Consider the following 21,355-nt stretch of genomic DNA (forward strand, 5'->3'; position numbering starts at 1 on the left):
CTCTGGCTGAGGGGACTCCAGACAAAGGGACAGGACCAGGTCCTGTACCGGGACACCACACCTGTGTTTGCATAGAATTTGTTTACTGTGTATGTTAGTTTACATCCTTTGGCTGCTAGGAATTGTGCAATAATACTCATACATCTACATAGACATATAGGGGTATACGGTGACAAGGGAGTGTTTGTTACACAATATTGTGGATTAGCGGGTATCCCTTGAGGGGACTCTCCAGGTCACTGGGGGTTCCCATCAGTTGCTTTGGGAGACCATGTGTTATTTGGCTCACATATTTTAATTGTTTTTAATTGTATACATTGTTTATTATGTGACCTGAATAAAGTACAAATTGTTATTTATCTATTGGTGTGCGCCTGTGTGTGCTTTTGCTATTTCTTGTTTGGAATTATTGTGTCTTTTATGAAGCATTGGTAGCACCCATCTTTTGTTTATTCATTAGTTGAGCCCACTAATATTTATGTGTGTTCATTGGTTCCCATTTAGAGTGTCTGGTGCAGCACCGATTTATGTGTTATAGCTGTCTATACCCAGGTATTGGTGAGTAGATTTATACTTTCCCTCACATATAAAGGTGTAGGCGCTATGTCTAAATGCATTGCGGAAAGTCTTTGAGGTGGCCACACTAGCGTAGGATACATTGTTTCTCTAATAGAATGTCCAGATCCTGCATAACACGGCTTTCTTCTCACAAACAGCTTGTCTCTAGATAATAAAGTGCTCACACAGGGTGAATCTCCGGGCTGGATCTTCATCAGAGGCTTTTGTGGTAAGACTTCCAGCCGTTTGGACAGAGTAAAGTGTTATCTTGGAAAGCTCCATGTGATGAGAACAAAGGATGTTCCAAAAACTCCAAGAAAGGGAACTTCTCCAGATCATTTATTTTGTTTCCAGGGATAAAAAAAGAGAAATTTAAATGTGGTGGCCCAGTACGGGAGGTGTTACCCCGTACCCTTGCTGCCCTGTTAGGCAGCCTCTTACAGTGTCCCCTGCCCCCCCCCCCCGGCATCTGTTTATTGTAATTGTATATAATCCCTATGTTATACCTTTAAGACTGTTCACCATGTGATTTGTCATGTAATTGTTACCCAGGAGGTATCAGTGACCAGGTGACCAAGGGGTGACCAATGGGACCCAACCACTCTGCACTCTCTTAGTCTTTGCTGAGGTCCAGTCAAGTCGTGCCTAAGTGAGTGTCCAGAATATTGGAGGCCTCAAGTCCAGTCTGCAGCCACAAGCTACAAACCTGCAAGTAAGTCACAATCTTGTTAACAAGTCAGTCAAGTCAAAGTCATCTGTCTAGTCAATGTGGCCTGCACTAAATTGTCCACATCTACTACAAGTCCCAGCAAGCCCTTAAGGTCTCTGAAGTCAATGGTCACCTCCTTGTCCCTGGCTGAACTATATAGACTTTTCCACCTGTCTAACCTCAGTAAAGCTACCGTTATCCATAACTTGGCATCGGAGTCATTATTGCCCCCGTGCCTAGCCCAGGATCCAGCAGTATACCTTCGGGTCGTATTGAGGATAAACCATGCCCTGGCGTCATGAATACAAGGGGTTAATGCCATCTGCCCCTAGGGTAATTCCATCTGTCCTTTGCATCACACCCCATACCACAAAAATATAAAAGATATGGCTGATGGAGACAACCCTAGTATAGGGGCATTTCTAGAAAGGAAATCTGAGACCATATCTAGGTGTATGAAATGTTCTACAAAAGATGCCACATGCTTTATGGTCCATAGATATGAGGTAAAGAAAGCTAAAAGACTAGTTCTGTAATTTTCTGATACACTTTACATCTTCAAGATCATTGCTTGCTGCTAGTGAATGGTAACATTCTTGTTTACATTCAGAGGTTGAAAACAAATCCTTACGTAATACCTTCAATAGCTGAGGGTTTGCTATTTTGGCCCTCATTTACTAAGAGTGGAGTGGAGTTTTCTTTGTGGGTTTTTGTTTCCCACAGGTATTTATTTGTGGTATTTACTATTTTGTTTTTCTTTTTTACACCTGTTCTCAGCTGTCCGGTTTTCCAGAGCTCAAATCCACCACATTTTATGCGGAAATGTTAGTAAATATGTAGGTTTCTTTAGAAAATGTAGTTGTTTTTTTTTTTTTTTGGGGGGGGGGGGGGGGGGACACTGCCCTTTTCCCTGATGACCACGCCCCTTTGTAGGGTTTTGTGAGTAAAGTGGAGAGTTAGTAGGGTTTTTTGAGGATTTTTTTGTCTGAAATTCTGGCACATGACACAAAAAAAAACCTCCTCGGAAAAGCCTTAATAAATGAGGCCCATTGTGTGTGTTTAGGCAGTTCCCTTCCGTTGTACATAACAGAAAAATGCTAATGTTACATCCACTGGTTGCTCATTTACTCTTGTCAATAAGCTTTCCCAAATACCGAATAGTATCCACTAGTTCTCCATTGCTGATTGTTGATGCTGCTAAAAAGGCTCCTTCCATCTACAAGGGAAGAGGCCTCACAAGTCCCGAGAGAGAGAAACCTGTTCATGAGAGCTTACGATCTGGAACAAAAAAGGACTTGCAAGTCCTGGAAGAGAGGGCAATGCCCTTGAGAGCTTACAGTCTGGGTGGGTGGGGAGAGCTGACATTTCCCGGAAAAATAGGACCCTTCTCACAAGGATCTTACAATCTTTAAGGAAAAAGGACTTCCAAGTCCTAGAAGAGAGGACCCTCACAAGTCGTGGGAGAGAGGACCCTCACAAGTCGTGGGAGAGAGGTCCCTATCCACAAGAGCTTACAATCTACAAGGGAACGGGGCTTACAAGTCCTGAAAAAGATGACCCTGCCCACAAGGGCCTGCACTCTACAATGGAAGAAGGCTTGCATATCCTTATGAATACTGTACATAAGTGTTTAAAATCTAGGTGAAAGGGGCTCACAAGTCCTAGGAGAGAGGACATTGCCCATCATGGTTTACGATCTACTAGGAAAAGGGGCTCACAAATCCCGAAAGAGACCACATTGCTCACAAGAGCTTACAATCTACAAGGAAAAGGGACTTGCAACTTCTAGGAGAAAGATCTATCTCTGTGAAAGCTTACAAGCTACAAGGAAAGAAAAATCACAGGTCTTGAGAGAGAGGATCCTGCCCACAAAAGCTTACCATTTAAAAGGGATGGGGGCTCAAAAGTCCTGGAAAAGAGGACCCTGCTTACAATCTACAAGGGAAAAGGGCTCACAAGTCTTGATTGAAAAAAGATGGATAGTGAAGTTGTGTGCCAGCTGTCAGAGAATGTATTGTGCCTTGTGTGGTGCCAAGGTTAGTTCCTCTCATCCCACATTGTCTGGCTCGGGGAAATTCCCATGTGCTCTGGTTTGCTGTTGCAGGTATCTCTGCTCTTCTCTGCCACGTAGAAATAGCTGACCGGAGTGATTTACTGAATCATGCAACAGATTTACTGAAAATGCATTAAAGGGGTACTCCGGCCCTAAGACAGCTCCCAGAGGTGGGTGCTGCATGCGAGATAGCGGAGGGTCCCCCGCAATCAGACATCTTATCTTCTATCCTTTGGATAGGGGATAAGATGTCTTAGGGCCGGAGTTCTCCTTTAACCTTTTAAGGACAACGGGCGTATGCATACGCCCTGCATCCCGAGTCCTTAAGGACCGGGATGCAAGCTGAAATCATTCGGCAGGCATCCCGGCACATCGCCGGGATGCCCCCCCCCCCCATGTTGGCGATCGCAGAAAATCGCATGTCAATTCAGACATGCGATTTTCTGCTATTCCGGGCTGATCGCGTCTCTGGTTACCCGATCACCCGGAAAATAGGGATGATCGGAGCTGTCAGTGACAGCCCTGATCATCCTGAGGGATAGGAGCAAGGTCGCAGTGCTGCGATCTCCTCCTATCCCCTGCCATTGGTCAGAACTGATTCTGACCAATGGCAGGGCAGGACCATGGCAACCCCCCGTTCTGCCCACCCCTGGATGTCGAGGGGAACGTGGGGAGAAGATGGAGGCCGGTACCTGGAGGAGAAGATACCTGGGGACCCCCGATCGTTGCTGGAGACTGCTGGATCCTGGCTCAGGTAGGGAAACCATGTTGGGGGGGGGGGGGGAATGAAAGTGAAAGTTAAGTGATCTTTACTGTGGCAACCATTAGGAAGGCCAAACTGCAACATGCTGGGAGTTGTAGTTTTGCAACATCTGGAGGGTCACAGTTTGGAGACCACTGTTACAGTGGTGCCCAAACAGTAGCCCTCCAGATGTTGCCAAACTACAACTCTCAGCATGCCTAGACTGCCCAGGCATGCTGGGAGTTGTCGTTCTGTAACATCTGTCCCTTCAGATTTTGCAATTTTCATGACATTTTTGAAAATTGCTGCTCTACTTTGAAGCCCTCTAATTTTTTCAAAAAGCAAAAATATGTCCATTTTATGATGCCAACATAAAGTGGACATATTGTATTCGTGAATAAAAATAACATTTATTTGGAATATCCATTTTCCTTACAACTAGAGAGCTTCAAAGTTAGAAAAATGCAAAATTTTCAAAATTTTCATGAAATTTGGGGATTTTTCACCAAAAAAGGATGCAAGTAACGCCGAAAATTTACCACCAAAATAAAGTAGAATATGTCACGAAAAAACAATCTCAGAATCAGAATATTCGGTAAAAGTGTTTTCGAGTTATTAAAGCGACGGTGGTCAGAATTGCGAAAAAGGGCTCAGTCCTTAAGTTGAAAAAGGGCTGCGTCCTTAAGGGGTTAAGGTCAATTTCTTGAATTAAAAAAACAGAAGTACCCACTCCACACCCTCTGCACAAAGCCTTGTATGCAATTTTCCTTTCTGCTGCTTTGACATTTCTTTAATAAATGAGATTTAAAGAAAAATTGTCTCATAACTAATTATTGTGCACAGGGGGAAGCCAATGCCCGCAAATGTGTTGGTGATGGACGAGATCCTGGGAAGTGATAGAGCATGTGTCACATAACTACCACACACTTCACTTTTTTACTTTTTATTTCATTTTGTCATATCATAAGTGTGGTGGCCCAGTACAGAATTTTCAGCTGCTTCCCATTAGAGAGTAGTCGGATGACTGAGGTATAATAGGTTTGCTGCATGAATAATATGTCTCTTAAAGAGGAACCAATCAGCAGATTTTAACATATATATAACGCTTGACAACATGTTATATATGCTAAAATCTTTATCCTGACCATCACTGGGGGACATTTTTGCCCCAAGGCATGTTGAAGATATGAAGTTATGAAGTCCCTCCCGGCCGCCCCTTAAGCAGTCCCCTGGGTGGGACTTATACTTACCGGGTCCCCTTGCTCCGGCCGTTTGCTTATGAAGCAAAGCATCGATGCTATCCGTCAATCAAGACAAGGAGGTGGGAACTTTATAACTACATATTTTAAAAAATGTTCCCCGGAGATGGTGAGGATAAAGATTTTAGCACATATGACGTGTTGTCAAGTGTTATATACAATATGCTAAAATCTGCTGATTGGTTCCCTTTAAGTATTGTAGGATATTTTATGCATGAAGTTAGTGAGCCTAGGTACTGCTAATATCAGGCATACCTCCTAACTATAGGCCAAAATTCATCTGCTAGAAAATCACTGTAGCCTGCTGCAAGGATACAGGCTACAGTCTTCAGTCTAATTAACCCAAGAGGGAATTCTCAAGAATGGATAGTTTGTAAAAGGACCATTCTCCCTTTTGCATGATTTTTATTTGGTCGGACAAGAGATAGCCTGCATGCCAAGTCAGGGAGGACTTCCCTGAATACACTTCTGAGTGTCGTGTCGCAGATTACTGCCAAAAGTGTGAGTAAAGTCCTTACATTACATTACACCACAGTTTACTAGCCGTGGAAATCTTCGTACAGCAGTTTTAGTGAATTGGACATTAGAATTTACAAGCTTGAAAAGCTTTAACATCTACACATATCTACAGAGAGTGAAAGATCCAATTACACTAAAGAAGTATTATTTAAAGGGACCGGGACCTTATTATCATAATCCTGACCTCTAAGTTGCACTCAAATTTGTATGCAAGTGACTGAATTTTTAAAAGTTGAGAAAGGAGGTTAGTAAAGTTACAATTTGTTTTGCAAAACCCTGCTTCAGAGGTCTCATTCATGGGCAGGATTTAATCATATTTCAAGAGAATGTGCTCTAAAACTCCCCATTTGAGGCATAAAATGTGGGACAGAGTGGGACAAGAGCCAGCTTCAATATCAGGAGTTAACTCCACCCCAAGATTTTCTTGCCCATGCTGGCAACTCGGTTCTGCCCACCTACATGGGGTCAAGGTATTAGCTTCTACACCACAACTTTGCTCTGTGAAACTGCCCGGACCAAATAGAAAATCTGCTAGGTGCCGCCATCTTGGAAGGGAGAAAACAGCTCTGCTTCTGCTGCGATCCTTCTTTCAGTGCTTCCAGATGTTCAAAAGTGTTTCAACACTTTACTGATATGCCGCTCTCCTTATCATCCAGTGCCACAGAATGAAGTCTGTCTGCCTGAAGAATTATCCCATAAAACGCTATTGCCCACATGTATCAGCCACAAGTTAGTTAGTGCTAATAGAAAGAAGGGGTGAACCTCTTCAAGCCAGGCCATAGAGTCTGAGTCATTGCTGCAGCTGCTAATGCTCATCTTTAGCCATCTTAAAGTGACCAAACCCCAATATTACTTTAGGAGCACAATCAAAGTTTTCAGCAGGTCAAAACCTAGTTCCAGTGAGCTCCAGCCATTAGAGCCACTCCATCACCTGCGAACAGTGCTTCACCTGCTCCAGCAACCAGTGCCATTCCACCTGCAATAGCTGCCATCACTACAGCTCTTGTCTTCCTTGGAAATCCAATGCTCACCATCCGCAGAGGAGATCCATACAGTCCTCAAGAAATTCCAAAAGCTTTGACTTTCCTGGAGGACATTTGCCTCTTTCATCTCTCTCAACATCTCCTTGACATGCTGGTACACAACAGGAGAGATTGGACGATGCCTCTGTTTAAGTGAGCAGAGTCGCCTGTGATTATGCAATGTTGAATTATTTTGGCAACTGGGTAGTAAGTTTGGCAACTGGGTAGAATGGTGCTGAGACTTCTTACTGCTTTCACCAGGGTCCTACATTCTGAGAAAGGTAGGCCTGGTGCTGAGTAGCTAATATGTGTGGTTGTGTCTGGATAAGCTTAGAGTTTAGCCCCTCTATGAAAAGATCCAGCAGGATCTTGTCTCCGTCCTCAGGGTCTATGTTATTTCCGTTTGCTTATTTTTTGCTTTAGCCTTGAACCTCTTTCGCAGCTTGGCAAGGATTTGGTAGACAAAAGACTTTGCAGTTTGCCAGTTTTGGACTTCCTCAGCAGCGGGTCCCTAAAGCTGTCCCAGCAGCAGCTGTACCTGTTAGGCAGCAGAGAGAGAGCAAAATTGGGTTGTACCTTGGTCCTCCTAAAAAAGATAGAAGGGTCAATTAGATTCTGAGTGGATTACTGGAAGGGTCAATTAGATTCTGAGTGGATTACTGGAAGCTGAATATTACACACAAGGACACATCCCTTGCCATGTATCAAAAAATCACCTGGTCCACAGGGAATGTTAATGGGAAGCTTTCGGTTGATTGGGCAGAAGAACGAGAAACGGCATTCCAAGCTCTGAAACATCTGTTGACTCCAGTTTCAAAGATCTAGGAGCTGTGTTATCCCAAGGGCAAAATAACATGGAGCGCATCATTCCTTACTTTATCCATAGTTTATGAGGTGCCCCAAGGAATTACAGAAAGTACGGTTCCTTTACGCTAAAGCTGCTAGATCTGGCGTGGGCAGTTATAGAGACGCATACACACGTCACTATGTATACAGACAACAATCCTGTGGCACATCTCGATGCAGGAAGGTTAGATGCCCTATAACAAAGATGACCATCCAGATTGGTAAATTACCAAGCACAAAAGTTGCAAGACCAACATCAATGCGGACATGCCATCCTGTCTATGAAATGGAAGTGGGAATGCCTCCCGGCTACAATAGATTCACTCACTAAAGTGCTATCACTGTAGCCATAGATAGTGTTGAAGTTTGTGTTAAACTATCTGAACCTCTACAAGATTTTTCTAAATGGAAGACAAATATAAGCCATGTTCTACGAGGACTGTATGATTACTTTAACTCTGGTAAAATACCAACACAATTACATTGTGCCCATTCAGATATTGAACACAGTCGACTATGGAGACAAAGTGCTAGTTTATCCAGAAAGGCATGATCCTGTGTAATACCCTGGATCCAGCCTCTGGGATCTCGGCTGCAGCACCCCGCTTTCATTAACGCACAGAGCAAACTCGCTCTATGCGTAATGATGGCAATACAGGGGTCGGAGCATCGTGACGTCACGGCTCGGCCACCTCGTTACATCACGGCCCGCCCCTCAATACAAATCTATGCGATGGGGCGTGGTGGCCGTCACACCCCCTCCCATAGACTTGCATTAAGGGGGCGGGCATTGACGTCACGAGGGGCGGAGCTGTGACATCCCGATCCTCCGGCCCCTGTATCGCTCGTCATTACGCACGGAGCATGTTTGCTCTGTGCAGTAAAGAAAGCGGTTGCTGCAGCCGAGATTCCGGGGGTCCCTAGCAGATCCTCGCGATTGGACATCTTATCCCCTATCCTTTGGATAGTTGATAAGGTGTCCTGGGGCGGAGTACTCCTTTTAGAATATATCTGAATGAGAGACCACACAAACAATAAAACAAAGCAGTGGTAGTGTGGAGTAAGATACTATCAGGGATGCCATCAGGGGAGTACAACCAATACCCCAGTAAGGGGCCCAGGCTGGCGGTTGTCACTTTAAGGCCGCCAGACTACTGGTACTGAAGAATAAGCTCTATCATCCACAAACACTGTGACTGTACAGTCACACAGATCATACGTCTCCACTATGGCTGGCAGCTGCTGCCACTTTAAAGGAGTAGCGACTGCTGGAAGGTAGTGTAGCGAACTACCGGTGTGGGTCCAGAGAGCGTCACTGGCAAGAGCATTCCTGGACCCTGCCAGTTGCCACTCTGATCTGAAGGAGTAGCGGAGAGAATATGCTGTCCGGCCCTGCCCTGGGGCGGTATCTATCCTGTGTTGGTCAGCTTCTGTGCTCCACTGCTTCTCCAGTCCAGGGTCAGAAGGGACCTACTGCTATGGCTTATAGCAGTGGGTCCTGTACAACCCCATAGAGGAGTAACAGTGGAGCACAGAAGCTGTGGTGTTAAACTATACGTGGAAAATGTCACCTGTGAGTTGCTTTATGTAACTGTAATCACTTATATGTCTGCAGAGCGCTTGCGTACAGCTGGTTTCTACCTCTATGGTCAGTATGTGGGAACACTGTCAAATTTTTGGGGTGATTTTTTAGGGCCGTTTTACAGTAATCAGAATAAAGTATATTGGATTATAGCAGAGTGCAGTGCATCTGTTGACTGCACTGCCCTTCTATAATCTAATTCTAAATATATGGTTACAAATCAAACTAAAATAGGGGATAGACTCGAGGCAGGCCCTGGGGCAGACTCAGGGGCATGCCACAGGGGGCTCACGCTTAGGCCTGTGTAAGAGGCCCCAAAATTTCTGATGGCAGCCCTGGAAACTAGACAATTATACACCGTGAGTGTAAGGTAGGCAAAGGCATGTGCCCCTGGCGAGGTGCTGTGTCGGCGCCCCCAAAACCCCACCCCACAGAAATAAGCAAAAAATTTTGCAAAAAACAATACACATACGTCTAACATTTTTTACTTGCCTGAGCTATTTTTAACCCCTTAAGGACAAAGGCACAGCTGAGTGCGCATCATAGCCGGTTGGACTACTATCAGTAGCCGGGTCCCGTGGCTAATGCCTGAAATCCCTGATTGTGCCAATGCCCGGCATTAACCCTTAGACTCCACGATCAAAGTTGACTGCGGCATCTAAAATGTAAAAAAAAATCAATCCCAGCTACTCAGCTAAGAGAACAGCGGGAGGAAAATTGTAAGTGTCATGATTATTTGAAGGGGAGGAGGAAAAAACAAAATTCCTCCGTCATTAGGGGTTAAATACTGTGTCTCCCTAAATGGATTAGAGACTGTCATAGTATGATACTGCGCTCCCCTCAATGGATTAAATACTCTGCCCCCATATATGAATTAGATACTGTAACCCCCTACATGGATTAGATACAGTGACCTGCCGATATAAATTAGATACTGTGCCCCTATATGGTTTGAAGGGGGGGGGGGGGGGGGGCATTATCTAATCTATATAAGTGGATCATAGTATCATTGTATTTAATTCTAATACATATTGGGGGGGTACAGTATCTAATCCATATGCGGGGCATATTATGTAATGCATATGGAGATTGCCCAGTATTTATTCCATATGAGGGGGTAACAGAGTATTTTATCCATACAGGGGGCACAATATTTAATCCATATATGGGGGGGTGACGGCACAATATGAATTAAATATTGAGCGTGCCCCCTCCTGTATGGATTAAATCCATGCTGCAGCCTGCTTGCATTAGTATACTGTATGTGTCTCAAATTTTCTATACGCAAAATAAATATAACAATATAATAGAAATAAACATATTTTTGTCTGTGTTTTTTTTTTTTTACCTTTTAAAGTTTGAACTCACAGCAGCTCCCTGGTAATTCCTCACATCACGGGTGCTCCAGATAATACAGGCCCAGCCTGCGCTCAGCAGCGGTGCACGGGTCCCAGCTCTCCTCCTTACAATGGTGTGTAGACGCAGAGGGAGTCACGACAGAGGGCGCCACACCTGATGTGTCATCAGCAAGGCTCCCCTGCGCTGCTGGGACCAGGATGCGGTGCAGCCACAGGCAGCAATTGAGATTAAACATGATGATTGCTGCGCTGTTAGCGGAATCTGCAAAAAACGTTGAACAGGTTAAAATGTTTTTGCGGACGCTGGAATAAGGATTTCCATGGCAGATGTTGCTGCCGCGGAAATTCTGTTGTGTGAACAGAGCAGTAAAATGCCATTGAAATCAATGGGACTCTGCTGCTTTGTCACTTTCGTGTGGAATATTCATGCGGCATTAACCTACTCTTATACAGTTGGCACCGGCCGCCCATAGAATCTCTAATAGTGAGATTCCCAGTATGAACCTAGCCTAAAGCTGGCCACACATAATAGGTAAGTGTCAGCCGAATCCACCATTGACTGGACCTGCAAACTATTCAATCTGTATAGAAAACTCCAAACTCTTCCCTGATGTCTGATAATAATAATACAGTATTAATAATGAACATTAAAATGTATTTGTATAGTATCATAACATTTCATATATTATTTAAACCAGAGGAGCGAGGACCCTGCTTGCAAGAGCTTACAATCTATGGGGGACAGAGCAAATTTTAGGGAAGAGAAGGTTCAGGCATTTTGGATTTGAACTGCCCAGCCCTTTTGTTCCCGAGGAGATAAGCCATCAGACTGAGTGTGGTAAGGGCAGATAAGTCTGGCAGCGGCTTTCTCCCCCTCCCCATTCGGACTACAATCACACTCGGCCAAGCTGAGCATGCTTATATATGAGGGGATTGGGAGGAACAACTATTGAATGTCAATAGCCAGTTTTAGCCTGTAACCTTCCACAAGTAAGCAAACACCTCCTGAAATTCTTAGTTTTTCTAGGTAAACTGATGGGAATACAATACTGATACCACTCTTTAACATTTAGGGGGAGATTTATGAAAACCTGTGTAGGGGAAGAGAGGTGCAGTTGCTCATAGCAACCAATCAGATTCCTTCTTTCATTTTTTACAGGCCTCTTTAAAAATGAAAGAAGCAATCTGATTGGTTGCTATGGGCAACTGCACCACTCTTACTTTAGAAAGGCCTCGTTGTGAGGCTGAAACGTTGCATTTTGTAACATGAATGGGTGAATAAACCACTTATATAATGACTGGAGTGCCGCTCTACTTTCTATAGAAAGGGAGCAGAGCATCCATTATTGGACTTGAAGTCTACATGCAGTGCTGACCTTCAGGACATTTCTATTTCTGGATGTGCAGAGGAAGAGTGTTGCAGTTGCCCATAAAATCCAATGAAATTCTTCATCTTTTATTTTTTATAGGCCTCTTTAAAAATGAAAGAAGCAATCTTATGTGTTGCTATGGGCAACTGCACTACTCTTCTTTTACACAGGTTTTCATAAATCTCCCCCTTAGGCCCCTTTCACACTGCCGTTGTGCCCCATCGGAAACGCCCGTTAGGCTCAGATTCAGAGACCACAATGCACAATGGCCCTTATTTCCTAAGAGTAGGGTGTAGGTTTCTTTGTGGGTTCTAATTCCCTACAATTTATTTTCCATGGTATTTACTAAGGTTTCCCTACATTTTCCACTTTCCCTACATTTTCCACTTTCCCTACATTTGGCTTTTTTTTTTTTTTACACATGCTCTGATCTGTCTGGTTTTCCTCAGCTCAAATCCAGCACATTTTATGTGGAAACCTTAGTAAATATGTTGGGTTTTTGTGAAAATGTCGGGAACACGGCCCCTATCGGAGACCACGCCCCCGTTTCCCAGCAACCACGCCCCTATTTCGGGTTTTCTTAGCAAAATGGAGAGTTAGTCGGGGTCTTTTCAACCCTGGTGCAAAATCTGGCGCAGACAGAATTTCTGGCGTAATGCGACAGAATCTGGCGCACAACCCGACAAAACATGTTGGGATTGCAATAGTAAATGAGGGCCAATGTGTTGTTTCTCCAGCCCAGCAGGGTACTGATGAGACCGGCACCACTACAAAGGTTTAGATGCTTGTTCTTTGTCCATGAGTGGAACCAGCCATGTGCTGGAGAATTTCATCCAGTCAGGACTTACAGTAGATTTAAAACCCAGGAGGAAGTTCCCCTGCTCCTGTCTCTCCCCCATAGCTCTTTCTCCTGATTTCTGTGGTTCTTTTTACTGTTTTGCAATCTACTCAGAAAAGCGTGGGCTCACCTATAAATAGCAGCATTTACTACAATCTGCTGATAAACCTTCCCTTTACTGAAAAAAAAAAACAAATAAAGAAGTCAGAAGATATTGTGTAAGACTCTGCTTTTCTCTGTTCATCCACGACTACACCCTGACCGAGTGATTCATAGACAGGCGGGGGCAACCGCAATGTGTGGAGATCACATGGGGTCCGATGGGTAACTATAGGAGGTAAAGAGACTGAAGTCACACCCGTCACCCTGCAGCCAGAGATCACCCACTGTCTCATTTGGCTAATGAGAGATCATGATAATAAAGTTTACTAATATAATTTATGATATGTTTGGCTGAAAACTGAAACCAAAAATAATTTGCCCTGCCCACTTTTATTTTATTTTTATTTTTTTTAAAATAATTTTTGTGCAATAATATTTCTTTAGAATTTTAATAACATATGGCTCTGCGGCTGACCCAAACCAAAACTACAAGTTGTACGGTAGCTTTGGTTTGGGTGAGCTGCTGAGCCATACGCTGTTTCAGAGCATGCTGGGAATTGTACTAGTTTTGGGTCAGCTGCACCATAGAGCAGGGATCTACAACCTGTGGCTCTGGAGCTGGTGCAGAACTACAAATCGCAGAGGAAGGGGCACACTATAGGGGGGTAGGCAGAGGAGTGAATACTATAGGGGATACACAGAGGAGACACTATAAGGGGGTACACAGAGAAGGGGTCACTATAGGGGGTTACACAGGAGGGGACACTATTGAGGTACACAGAGGAGGGGACACTATAGGGGGTACACACAGCACGGCTACACAGAATGTTTGTGATTGACAGATATAAATCACACTCGCTGGTTCTGGGCTGCTCTCCTTATCTCTCCTTTGCTGGGCTCAGGATCCTGCTACAGCTACAGGCTGTATGGTCGCCTCCTTAAGGTGCATTCACACGCTATTTGTTTTTGCGGGTTTTCCGCTGCATGTTTGAAAGGGGGCGGGCTCCTCTCGGCTGTCCAAAGCAGATTTTCCACAGAGGAATTTACGCTGCGGAAAATCCGCCGCAACCCCATTGAAGTCAGTAGGGACTGCTGTGGATTTTCCGCAGCTTAAATTCTGTCGCCGGAAATCTGCTGCGGACAGCCGAGAGGAGCCCGGCCACTTTCAAATACGCAGCGGAAAACCCGCAAGAACAAATAGCGTGTGAATGCACCCTTAAACTCCATGTCACAGCAACATTCGTAGGCCCCGGCAGTGCAGAAAACCTTTGAGGCAGCACACTGCAGGCACAGAGAGGAAGGGAGCCGCCACACCAGACACATGATGAGGTTGTACTATCTGATGGCCATGCCCCCTACTGTCAGGGCCGCAATAAGAGCATCACGGGCCTGGTGCTGAGGATTTTGATGGGCCTACAAGTGTCCGTGACCCAACAGCTGGGTTGTGGCCATTTGTGGGTTGCAGTGCAACTCCATTAACTAACATTATGTGCGACACGTACGACAAACATATGACATAGGTAGGTAGCCAGGTAAGTAGCTTGTTAATTGGATTGTTAGCTAACTAGGTAGATAGGCAGATAGCTAAGTAGAAGCAAGGTAGAGCAGCACATCCGAACAGCGTCAAGGTGATGTGGGTGCAAGCTGGCCCAATCACAGCCCTGGTCGCTGGCGGCAGTAATCGACACAAATAGAAAGCGTCCCACAGCCTCCAATATAAGGTGAAAAGCAGTGTAGTTTATTTCCTCATATGTGGCAAGCAACGTTTCGACTGTCTGTACAGTCTTTATCAAGCATACAAAAGTGACCAGAGTACTGGTATTTATGTGTGAACACACACAAACTCAATTACAGGGTAATTATAGTAAATCAAAGTGAAAAGGTTCAAAAAAAAACCAAAAAACAATGATCCACTGCAAAAAAAAATAAAATACACATACAGTGATCCCTCAACTTACAATGGCCTCAACATACAATAGTCTTTTCTGGACCATTGTAACTTGAAACCAGACTCAAAATACAATGTACAGACAGTCCAGATCTGTGAAACGTGTCTATAGCTGGAAGAACTGACCAATCAGAATGGGCATTCACTGGTAAAACCCCTGTATTACTGAAGTGCATGCACTGACTGGTGTCTGGTAGCTCCCCCTACAGTACAGGAAGGCACTACATGTTCGGTACAACTCTTAACCTGTACCAGTCAAAGCTGTCTATAATAGCTGAACTATGATAAGCAAATATGGCATTCAGGAGTATGAAAAAGCTAGGTGAGAAATTGTAATCTAACTTTTCTGGGCTCCTGAATGTCATATTTGCTTATCATAGTTGAGCTATTATAGACAGCTTTGACTATATGTTATAGACTAATATATATATATACATATATATATATATATATATATATATATATATGTGTGTGTCAGGATCCGGATGGGTATACTGTGAGGATACTGGTGGTGGATCCTCTGTGTCAGTGGGGTGATGGCGTGGGCCGTACCAGGAGAACGGAGTCTAAGGGGTTACTGGTTTTCACCAGAGCCCGCCGCAAAGGGGGATGGACTTGCAGCGGCAGGTAACCCCCAGGTCGTTCCACTCGGTAGCGACTCAACCCCAACTGACGGCTGAGACTGGCGCGGTACAAGGGATTAGACAAGAGCAAGGTTGGACGTAGCAGAAGGTCAGGGCAGGCAGCAAGGATCGTAGTCAGGGGCAACAGCAGAAGGTCTGGAACACAGGCTTGGGACATACACAAAACGCTTTCACTGGCACAAGGCAACAAGATTCGGCAATGCAAGGAAGGGGAAGTGGGTTTTTATAATGAGGGCACAGGTGTGAGTACTGATTGGGCCAGGCGCCAATCAATGGCGCACTGGCCCTTTAAATCACAGAGAGTCGGCGCGTGCGCGTCCTAGGGAGCAGGGCCGCGCGCGCCGGGACTGAGCGGACGGAGGACGGGGCAGGTGAGGAGACTGGGGTGCGAGCCGCATCCCCGCCGGAGGAAGTAGTGCAGCGCTCCCGGTCAGCGGGTCTGACCGGGGTGCTGCACGGAGGTGAACGCCGCGAGGAGCAGGGACCCGGAGCGCTCGGCGTAACAGTACCCCCCCTTAGGTCTCCCCCTCTTATTATCTGCTCGTCCCCTTATACGAGACGAGGCCAGTGGGAGCGACTCTTGAGTCTCCTTCCAGATAACGGAGAAGTCCTGGGTTACTTCATCTACAGCAGGAACTCCAGAAGAAGTGGGAATGGGGAGGGGGGGCAGAGGGTGAAGCTTGCCACGGGGCAGAGTGGTACCAGGGAGGAGGCTATGAGGAGGCAAGATCTCTGCTTGCTTTTTGCAGAAAAGATCAGAAAAGCCCTGGTAAGCCTTGGGAGGGCCCGTTAAAGGTGGAACCTCAGGGGTTAGACAAGTGGGAGCAGATGTGAGGCATCGTTTGTGACAAGAAGGACCCCAATTTTTAATCTCCCCGGTGGTCCAGTCGAGGGTGGGTGGGAGCATGACGTTGGAGCCACGGCAGGCCGAGAAGAACTTCAGAGGTGCAGTTAGGCAGAATGAAAAATTCAATTTTTTCATGGTGAAGTCCAATGCTCATGGGCAGGGGTTCAGTGCGGTAGCGCACAGTGCAGTCCAATTTTTCTCCGTTAACAGAAGAGATAGAGAGCGGTTTGACGAGACGGGTTACTGGGAGGCTGAACCTATTAACAAAAGAGGCCAAAATAAAATTTCCTGCAGAACCAGAGTCCAAGAAGGCCACAGCTGAGAAGGAGGAGTAGCAGAATTCACACCAAGAGACGCCACTCCCACGTGAACAGGGTGCGTGCGCGCGTTTCCCAGACGCGGGGGACGAATAGGGCAGTTCACTAGGAAATGTTCGGTACTAGCGCAGTACAGGCATAAATTTTCATCTCTGCGACGAGACCTCTCTTCATGGGTCAGGCGAGACCGATCCACTTGCATAGCCTCCTCGGCGGGAGGCACAGGGGTAGATTGCATAGGATTCTGGGAGAGAGAAATCTTTGATGCTGCTGGATAAGCTTTTCTTGAAGGTCGCACAGAGGGCCTCATTGTTCCAGGATAGCTCTGAGGCGAGGGTACGAAACTGGATGGCGTATTCGCCTACGGAAGAACTTCCTTGGACTAGGTTCAGCAAAGCAGTCTCGGCAGAGGAGGCCCGGGCTGGCTCCTCGAAGACACTACGAACTTCAGCCAAGAAGGACTGGACAGTGGCAGTGACAGGATCATTGCGGTCCCAGAGCGGTGTGGCCCATGACAAGGCCTTTCCAGACAGGAGACTAACCACGAAAGCCACCTTAGACCGTTCTGTGGGAAATTGGTCTGACATCATCTCCAAGTGTAGGGAACATTGAGACAGAAAACCACGGCAGAGTTTAGAGTCCCCATCAAATTTGTCTGGCAGGGACAGGCGGAGGCTAGGAGCGGCCACTCGCTGCGGAGGAGGTGCAGGAGCTGGCGAAGGACATGGTTGCTGAAGTTGTTGCAGCATGACGGTAAGTTGGGTCAGCTGTTGTCCTTGTTGCGCTATCTGTTGAGATTGCTGGGCGACCACCGTGGTAAGGTCAGCGACAACTGGCAGCGGAACCTCAGCGGGATCCATGGCCGGGGGACGGGGAGTAGAGATGCGTGGGACGGGGAGTACAGCTGCGTAGGACGGGGAGTAGAGCTGCGGGGGACGGGGAGTAGAGATGCGGGGGACGGGGAGTAGAGATGCGGGGGACGGGGAGTACAGCTGCGGGGGACGGGGTGTAGAGCTGCGGGCGTGGGTAAATGTATATGAGGCAGCCGTATGAGCTGCGTACATGTGTGAACTTCTGTCGGGCCACAGAGGCCATGAGAGCTCCGTACAGCTTCAGCTATCACAGGGTGAGGAGATCCTCTCCCTGTGATAGCCAAACTGACACTGCTGTGCGCATCGATGCGTGTCGTTTAAATATGTCACGTGACAAGAGAGAGCCAATAGGATGTGATGGAGGCGGACCATCTCATTCTATGGCAAATCTCATTCCACGGCAATGCACCGGATCTATTGTCAGGATCCGGATGGGTATACTATGACGATACTGGTGGTGGATCCTCTGTGTCAGTGGGGTGATGACGTGGGCCGTACCAGGGGAACGGAGTCTAAGGGGTTACTGGTTTTCACCAGAGCCCGCCGCAAAGCGGGATGGACTTGCAGCGGCAGGTAACCCCAAGGTCATTCCACCCGGCATCGACTCAACCCCAACTTACGTCTGAGACTGGCGCGGTACAAGGGATTAGGCAAGAGCAAGGTCGGACGTAGCAGAAGGTCAGGGCAGGCAGCAAGAATCGTAGTCAGGGGCAACAGCAGAAGGTCTGTAACACAGGCTTGGGACATACACAAAACGCTTTCACTGGCACAAGGCAACAAGATCCGGCAATGCAAGGAAGTGGGTTTTTATAATGAGGGCACAGGTGTGAGTACTGATTGGGCCAGGCGCCAATCAATGGCGCACTGGCCCTTTAAATCACACAGAGCCGCCGCGCGCGTGCCCTAGGGAGCGGGGCCGCGTGCGCCGGGACTGAGCGGACGGAGGACGGGGCAGGTGAGGAGACTGGGGTGCGAGCCGCAGGTGGGCGCGTCCCGCTACGCGGGTCGCTTCCCCGCCGGAGACAGTAGTGCAGCGCTCCCGGTCAGCGGGTCTGACCGGGGCGCTGCACGGAGGTGAACGCCGTGAGCAGACCTGCCATTCAGGAGCATGGAAAAGCTAGGTGAGACATTATCACCTAGCTTTTCTGTGCACCTGAATGGCAAGTTAGTTCATGCCTGGTGGACTAGTGATACCTTTGGGGGAACTCCTGGGGCAGAGGCAGAGCGTAATGTGCGCCGGCAACAGGACCTCAGGCAGGTGGCAGCTACAGCACACACAGTAGTTTTTTTAAACTTGGCGGGCGCTGGCCGAACGGGGGGAGGAGTCACATATGCTACCCTGATGTCATGTGGGGCACGCAGGTCTGCAGGTTACGCAGCCACATCACCAGGGCTGCCCCTTACACACTGTGGCACACGCTAGATTTTATAAACATAAAATAATATCGCCACTCCATATTATTTCTGCAGTGACTAAACAATACCACCATACTGTAAGGAAATAAAAGTCACTATACACAGACCAGTATCACTAATAACAACACAATACAAGGGACATATACAGTAATTCTGCCGCAGCAAGACCACTACCATTACCACTAACACTGCTATATTGTTATTGAATAAAAACCAGTACAGTATACAAAAGATCAATAACTCTACACAGGAATAGATTTGAGCTGTACACAGGTGCTGCAGACCATATAAGTCATTATAGTTATATACTCACAGGGGCGTCTACTCTGTTCGGAGTCGTTCACTTCTCTTTCTTCTCAATCTGTCCTGGGTCATCATGAAGATTTCTCCCAATCACATCTCGTCTTCACCGAATCTGCCAGACAAACATTTTAGGCTTCTCGCTACAGCAAAGTCCTCAACTCTATACAAACTCACTATATGTATTACACTGACCCATATAGTAGTCCCTTCTATGCCCCTGTATAGTATTACGCCCCAACATTGTCCTCATACATTATAATGCCCCCTCTCATTGCCCCATATAATATAATGCCCCTGTACATTGCCCTTATATATAGTAATGACCTCTCACACTGCCCCCATATATAGTAACGTCCCTGTACACATCCCCCATACATAATGCCCCCTCACATTGACCCCATATATATTAATGCCTCCTTACATTACCCCCATAGATTATAGTGTCCCCTCATATGGTCCCCATATAATTTATGCCCCCTCACATGACCCCCCATATAGAGTAATGCCCCCTCATATGACCCCCCATATATAGTAATGCCCTCTCACATTGCCTCATATATAGTAATGCCCTCTCACATTGCCCCCATATATAATAATGCCCCCTCACATTGACCCATATATAGTAATGCCCTCTCACATGCCCCCCACACATAATGCCCCCCTCACATGTCCCCCACATATAATAATGCCCTCTCGCATGTCCCCCACATATAATAATGCCCCCTCACATGGCCCCCACATATAATAATGCTCCCTCACATGGCCCCAACACTTATTAATGCCCCCTAACATGGCCCCAACACTTATTAATGCGCCCTACACATATTAATGCCCCCACACATGGCCCCCTACACATATTAATGCCCCCTCACGCATGACTAAGGGGGCGTGCCCCCAAAACGTTGGGCCAGACTGAAAGGAGCACGGAGCATGTTATCATCTATGCTGCTATTAATGAAATATCGTTGCTGACTTTATGTCCTGCGAGACAACATACCTGGAAATACTTGAATAAATGAAAGAAAGTCTTTCTGCTAAACCGTGAGTCACTGCTATTCCTGTGTACTCTCACCTAACTTCAGTTGCCGGCGTGACTGTTGTTTGCCCTATACACCTGTGCGCTATTAAGATTGTTGAGCAGAGTTACTGGAACTCTGTTGTATGGGCCGTGTTCATATACACAAGTTTCGTACATAACTCGGTTATATGTTGATGTGGATCCCCTCACATGTCCCCCAAATATAATAATGCCCTCTCACATGCCCCCCACACAATAATGCCCCCCTCACATGTCCCCCACATATAATAATGCCCCCTCACATGGCCCCCACATATAATAATGCCCTCTCACATGCCCCAACACTTATTAATGCCCCCTAACATGGCCCCCACACTTGCGCCCTACACATATTAATGCCCCCTCACATGGCCCCCACATATAATAATGCCCTCTCACATGCCCCCCACACATAATAATGCCCCCTCACATGCCCCCCACACAATAATGCCACCCTCACATTTCCCCCAAACATAATAATGCCCCCTCACATGGCCCCAACACTTATTAATGCCCCCTAACATGGCCCCCACACTTATTAATGCACCCTACACATATTAATGCCCCCACACATGGCCCCCTACACATATTAATGCCCCCTCACATGGCCCCCTAACATATTAATGCCCCTTCACATGGCCCCCACACATTAATGCCCCCTCACATGGCCCCCACACATATTAATGCCCCCTCACACGGCCCCCACACATATTAATGCCCCCTCACACGGCCCCCACACATATTAATGCCCCCTCACACGGCCCCCACACATATTAATGCCCCCTCACACGGCCCCCACACATATTAATGCCCCCTTACACGGCCCCCACACATATGAATGCCCCCTCACATGGCCCCCTCACATATTAGTGCCCCCTCACATGGCCCCCTCACATATTAGTGCCCCCTCACATGGCCCCCTCCTATATTGATGCCCCCTCACATGGCCCCCTCACATATTAATGCCCCCTCACATGGCCCCCTCACATATTA

General features: G+C 46.7%; 1 long non-coding RNA gene across 2 annotated transcripts in view; it reads left to right on the top strand.

The window, feature by feature from the left end:
• The first annotated feature begins 722 nt into the window (after window positions 1-722).
• The window catches only part of LOC130296774 (uncharacterized), a 91,172-nt gene continuing 70,539 nt past the window's right edge, over window positions 723-21,355 (top strand). For both annotated transcript variants that reach the window (XR_008849285.1, XR_008849286.1), the window contains exons 1-2: window positions 723-787; window positions 1,111-1,270. This is a non-coding gene — a long non-coding RNA (uncharacterized LOC130296774). The remainder of the gene's footprint in view (window positions 788-1,110; window positions 1,271-21,355) is intronic.

Source organism: Hyla sarda, chromosome 12, assembly GCF_029499605.1.
Source record: "Hyla sarda isolate aHylSar1 chromosome 12, aHylSar1.hap1, whole genome shotgun sequence".
NCBI classification, from domain to species: domain Eukaryota; kingdom Metazoa; phylum Chordata; class Amphibia; order Anura; family Hylidae; genus Hyla; species Hyla sarda.